The following is a 5,929-nucleotide window of genomic DNA, read 5'->3' on the forward strand; positions in this document are numbered from 1 at the left end:
GAGGGGGGGTGGAGCTGGCGTAGAGGACTGGAGGTGGAGAGGGGGGTGGAGAGTTGCATTCTTTGCTTGCAACGACAGCTGATAGCAAAGGGAGAAACAGATTTGAAGCAGGGTTGTGACTCTGTGATTGGCCCTTGCTACATGTGTACGATTCTGATTGGTCGAGCAGGAAGGGGAACGCCTCCAACAGCTGATCCGAGTTAGGTGGAGTGGACTGATTAAGGGTGAGATCTTCCTGAAGAGATTTACCCTGAGATACATTTCAATCAGGAGAGACCAGCTGCAGACATGCGACAGTTATACACAGCATGATAAAATGTACATTTATTTGGATTTATTTAGGAGAACATCAATTAAAAGTTAGATCTTCCTGAAAGAATTTACGCTGAGCTACATTAGATTTGAGAAAAGTATTTTTTGGTGGTTTTGGCAATTTTTTGCCGCATTTTACATTGATTTAGCTTAGGCATTCGTAATTTTTTGTTAAATATCTAAAGCTGCAACTGACGATTATTTTCAATGTCCATCAATGTTGTTGATTATTTTCTGGATGAATGGATTAGTCGTTTTGGTCTCTAAAATGTTAGAAAATGGTGAAAAATGTGGATCGGTGTTTCTTAAAAAGCTCAAGACGACGTCCTCAGATGTCTCGTTTTGTCCACAACTCAAAGACATTGAGCTTCCTGTCCCAGAGGAGAGAAGACACTAGAAGATGTTCACATTTAACGAGCTGTCACCAGAGAAATTGTACGTAGCTACACCCCCCATGATCAAAACTGTGTTTTTCCAAGGTTATTGTTGCTCATTTTATGGCCTGTTTTGTCAATTTTTCCAACATTTTTGCCACATTTTTGTTCCTTATTTCAATTTTTATTTTTTTATGTTGGGACCTTTTAACTTAATAACCAAAAACATAACCAGACATTTTCAGACGTGCTCCAGGGAGTTGCAGCTGCATTTTGACAAGAGGATAAAAAACAAAAATAATAAGCGTATAAATGCATTGCATCTGTATGTTAACAGACAACAAAAATCCTCGTTACTTGCAGCCCTTATGATTTAATGAACTGGTCCCAAAACAGTTGTGTTGTGTCTCTTTCTTTCTTGCAGGACGTGGACGTGTTTGAGCAGCGAATGAAACCCCCACCCTTCCCTCCAGCTCTCTCCCGCCATGCAGAAGAGGGGGATGGGAGACCAGAGAGAGAGAGAGAGAGAGAGATGGTGGAGGGGAGCGGGGTGGCGTGACCGTTTGCTCCCGTCTCGACCACGGGTATTCTTGGGTTGATAATACAGATGTCGATGTTATTGCTTGAGAATACGCGTAGCTGAGCGGAAGCCATCATCGTGGTCGCCTGCAAACGAATGTATGAATGAATGAATGTGTAGGACAACGTATTTGATCCCTTTTTGTCCTTTTGAATTGCGCCTTGGTCGACGCGCTTAAACGGGACTCCGAATCCATCCACTGATTTCCAATTTATTTCAAATTTCAATTTGATTGAAAGTTTTCTTCTTTTACAGAAAATAATCAACTGTCCTGTGCTGGTGGAGCACGCGCATTGACAGCAGAGCAAAAAATATCAAAGATGTAACAACAACATCTTAAACTCACAATCACCTATTTGTTCTGAGCGGTACTCCAAAGAACCGTGCGGCCACAAACCCAAAGATTAGGTCTGTGTGATGTAATGGACGAGGTACCGAGGCCTTGTGAGTGCTTGAGGTCCTCCTTGGGTCCACATGGGTCCACATAGTCTCAAACAGATTAAAAGAGGATAAAAAGACACCCTGTACGTGTAGTGAGTTTGAATTCTTCAGTGTGCACACACAACCCGTTCTCACTCCGAATGTGTAAAATACGGACAGTGGTTGTCTTTTATGACGCTAAAGGAGACAACCAAGCGTGTTATATGACACTAAAGGAGACCACCAAGCGTGTTAGAAGACGCTAAAGGAGACAACCAAGCGTGTTATATGACGCTAAAGGAGACAACCAAGCGTGTTATATGACGCTAAAGGAGACCACCAAGCGTGTTATAAGACGCTAAAGGAGACAACCGAGCGTGTCATATGACGCTAAAGGAGACGACCAAGCGTGTTATATGACGCTAAAGGCGACCACCAAGCGTGTTATAAGACGCTAAAGGAGACAACCAAGCGTGTTATGTGAAGCTAAAGGAGACAACCAAGCGTGTTATGTGACGCTAAAGGAGACAACCGAGCGTGTCATATGACGCTAAAGGAGACCACCAAGCGTGTTATGTGACGCTAAAGGAGACAACCGAGCGTGTCATATGACGCTAAAGGAGACAACCAAGCGTGTTATATGACGCTAAACGAGACCACCGAGCGTGTCATATGACGCTAAAGGAGACGACCAAGCGTGTTTTTTTAAGAAGCTAAAGGAGATGACCAAGCGTGTTATATGAGGCTAAAGGAGACAACCAATCATGTGTTATTTGACGCTAAAGGAGACAACCAATCATGTGTTATTTGACGCTGAAGGAGACAACCAATCATGTGTTATATGACGCTAAAGGAGACAACCAAGCGTGTTATATGACGCTATAACCAAGCGTGTTATATGACGCTAGAGGAGACGACCAAGAGCGTGTTATATGACGCTAGAGGAGACAACCAAGCGTGTTATATGACGTCTTCCTCACAAGAGAATGAACTAACCACGCCTGAATGAGAGCTCGGCTCTGATGCAATCACTGCTTTAATCAGCTGGTTGTCAGCTGGCAGCTGTGACGATACGCCACGTCTCAAGATTAATTGACACTACTTGTAGGTTTACAACAAGTCTAGTTTACTCTAAATATGAGTATAAATATGCATTCAAGCACAACTCACCATAATAAAAGTTATTACGCGTCTAAAACCTTATAATACATTAAGGTTCCCAGCTCCTCTGGTCTGACGTAACCCCATTTTATTTACATATCGCATTTAAACCAACAGAAGTCAACCCAAAGGGCTTTCCACCTAGATAAACAGCATTACAGAGATAAAAAGATACAAATAAATGTAAAACTAAACAACTGACAGGATTAAACCAAAGTCAAATAAAGAAATTAGGAGTTAGGAGAGAGGGAATACAATCAAGGACCACAATGGCAATGAGTCCTGGACTTTATTGTGTTTTTTATCCTCGATTGTATTGGCTGTCTTTTCCTGTGTAAGGCATTCTGAATGCAATTAAATAAATCTAATCAAACTGTAGATCAAAAAGCAGCATAGGGAATTCAAAATCAGCCGCACTGACTTAAAGACCGGTAGGACAACACTACTCTACATGAGAACCGCAACCCAGAAAAACAAAGTGTAGAAAAAAGCATGAATTTATTGTTGCATCTGTTAAATTAAATTGGAATAAATGCACATTATGATGAACTTGAACTTAAGGAGATTATCCACACTATTTTTTCCCCCGGCCTTAATTTGAGGCCGGCCTCTATTTACCCGTGTTGACCACTATCAGAGGCCCGGCTTTCAATTGACTTCCTGTTCTTATTTGAGGAATTATGGTATACACGTCTGATAAATGGCAAGTGGAAGCAATGATAACTATGTTACTTGCGGTTTCAAAGACTTCCTCCTCCCCCCATTTTTGTCTCGGCCTCCGCAGGAAGTAAGATCTTTCCAAGCGTGCATCACACACCTTTTTAGATCCGATTGTTCATCCGTTTGACAGATGCCCTTATCAAAGCGCGTGGTGAAGAGGGGAATCCAATAAGAGCACATGGATGGGCGAGGAGGTGGGGGGGGGGCAGGAGCACACGACTCTGCACGACAGGACAGAAGGTCCAGCAGTCACACTCGCTCCTGTGGCTCGCCATGTTTAAGGTCACAGTTAAAGAGCAAATCCAATATCCAGACGGGCTGGCGGGCAGACGGGCAGACAGGTAGGCAGGTAGACAGGTAGACAGGTAGACAGGTAGGCAGACAGGCAGACAGGCAGACAGGCAGGCAGACAGGGAGACAGACAGGTAGGCAGGTAGGCAGGTAGACAGGCAGGTAGGCAGGTAGACAGGTAGACAGGTAGGCAGGTAGGCAGACAGGCAGACAGGCAGGCAGACAGGGAGACAGACAGGTAGGCAGATAGGCAGGTAGACAGGCAGACAGACAGGCAGACAGGTAGTCAGGTAGGCAGATAGACAGACAGGCAGACAGGTAGGCAGGTAGACAGACAGGCAGACAGGTAGGCAGGTAGACAGGTAGGAACACAGGTAGACAGGCAGGCAGACAGGCAGGCAGGTAGGCAGGTAGACAGGTAGACAGGTAGGCAGGTAGGCAGACAGGCAGACAGACAGGCAGACAGACAGGCAGACAGGTAGGCAGGTAGACAGGTAGACAGGTAGGCAGGTAGGCAGGTAGGCAGGTAGACAGGTAGGCAGGTAGGCAGGGAGACAGACAGGTAGGCAGGTAGGCAGGTAAACAGGTAAACAGGTAGACAGGTAGGCAGACAGGTAGGCAGGTAGGCAGGTAGACAGGTAGACAGGTAGGCAGGTAGGCAGGTAGACAGGTAGACAGGTAGGCAGACAGGCAGACAGGCAGGCAGGCAGACAGGTAGACAGGTAGACAGGTAGGCAGACAGGCAGACAGACAGGCAGACAGGTAGGCAGGTAGGCAGGTAGGCAAGTAGACAGGTAGACAGGTAGACAGGTAGGCAGGTGGGGCCACGGGCAGGAATGCATTTAGAAAGGCAGAGCTAAATCTGAGCTGGTCTCCAATCTAAGTTCTGGAGAAGCTCGGAGAGTGACCTAACCCAAAAATGTACTCTCTGTATTACATGTTAGATAACATATAAATAGATGGATAGATGGATAGATGGATAGATGGATTGATGGATAGATAGACAGATACTTTATTTATCCCAAAGGAAATTTTAGGCATCCAGTAGCAAGACAACCAAAACACAACAAACACATATCCACACATGAGGGCAACATGATGACAACATGAGGACATGAGGACAACATGAGGGTTAATACTCTTTAGCATCTTTTTACATGTAGTTGTCGCATTCTCATTCACACAACTCTTGGGACAACATGCAAGACTCTGGGGAGATCTCACTTATTCTCTGTGCTACCGTAAAACCTGTAATGAACAGGCACATAAAAAATCCTCTATGACTGTGTCATTACTTCGACTTCAGCCTTGACCAACTTCCACTTTGCCTGTTTGGAAGGGGGGGGGGGGGGGGGGGGGATTCTCTGGGCGGGCAAAGCGGAGAAAGGGGAGGTAACCTTGCCCCTTATGACATCATAAGGGGAAGATTCCGCCCTCATTTCCTCAAATGCAGAGCAGGATACCCAGGGCTTGGTTTACACCTATCACCATTTCTAGCCACTGTGGGGCCATAGGCAGGCTGGGGGGGGGACTCACATTAATGTTAAAAAACCTCATGCATTGACCTTTTCATGCCATGGGACCTTTAATGTATCGCGGGTATTATTGTTATTGCGATATTCAACAACGTTTCCACATGTTGTCCTCATGTCGTGCGGCCCTGACGTCGGCATTAGTTATATATTTTGTTTAACCTTCATGTTGTTCTCGTGTCCAATTTGAACCATTTTCTAAAAGTTTCTGCATCAGAAATTTGGATTTTGTTTAAGAAAATTGTTTAAAAAAATAACCGGGATGGTTCCATACAAAGAACTTGATGAAAGAGCGTTGATGGAAGCGACTATAATGTTGGAAAAAACACAAAAAACGTCAGGAAAAGCAACAAAAGTGTTGAAAAACACTTTCTCTCTCTCTGTCTGTGTGTGTGTGTATGTGTGTATTTGTGTTTATGTTTGTGTGTGTGTGTGTGTGTGTGTGTGTCTGTCTGTCTGTCTGTGTGTGTGTGTGTTTGTGTTTATGTTTGTGCGTGTGTGTGTGTGTGTGTGTGTGTGTGTGTGTGTGTGTGTGCTTG

The 5,929-nt window shown here is 44.7% G+C and overlaps 1 long non-coding RNA gene across 1 annotated transcript in view; it reads left to right on the plus strand.

Annotated features, from left to right (window-relative positions):
• The first annotated feature begins 602 nt into the window (after window positions 1-602).
• LOC117958306 overlaps window positions 603-5,929 on the plus strand; it is a 16,391-nt gene continuing 11,064 nt past the window's right edge. The window contains exon 1 of the long non-coding RNA XR_004659679.1: window positions 603-732. This is a non-coding gene — a long non-coding RNA (uncharacterized LOC117958306). The remainder of the gene's footprint in view (window positions 733-5,929) is intronic.

The sequence above is a fragment of the Etheostoma cragini genome, chromosome 15, assembly GCF_013103735.1.
Source record: "Etheostoma cragini isolate CJK2018 chromosome 15, CSU_Ecrag_1.0, whole genome shotgun sequence".
NCBI classification, from domain to species: domain Eukaryota; kingdom Metazoa; phylum Chordata; class Actinopteri; order Perciformes; family Percidae; genus Etheostoma; species Etheostoma cragini.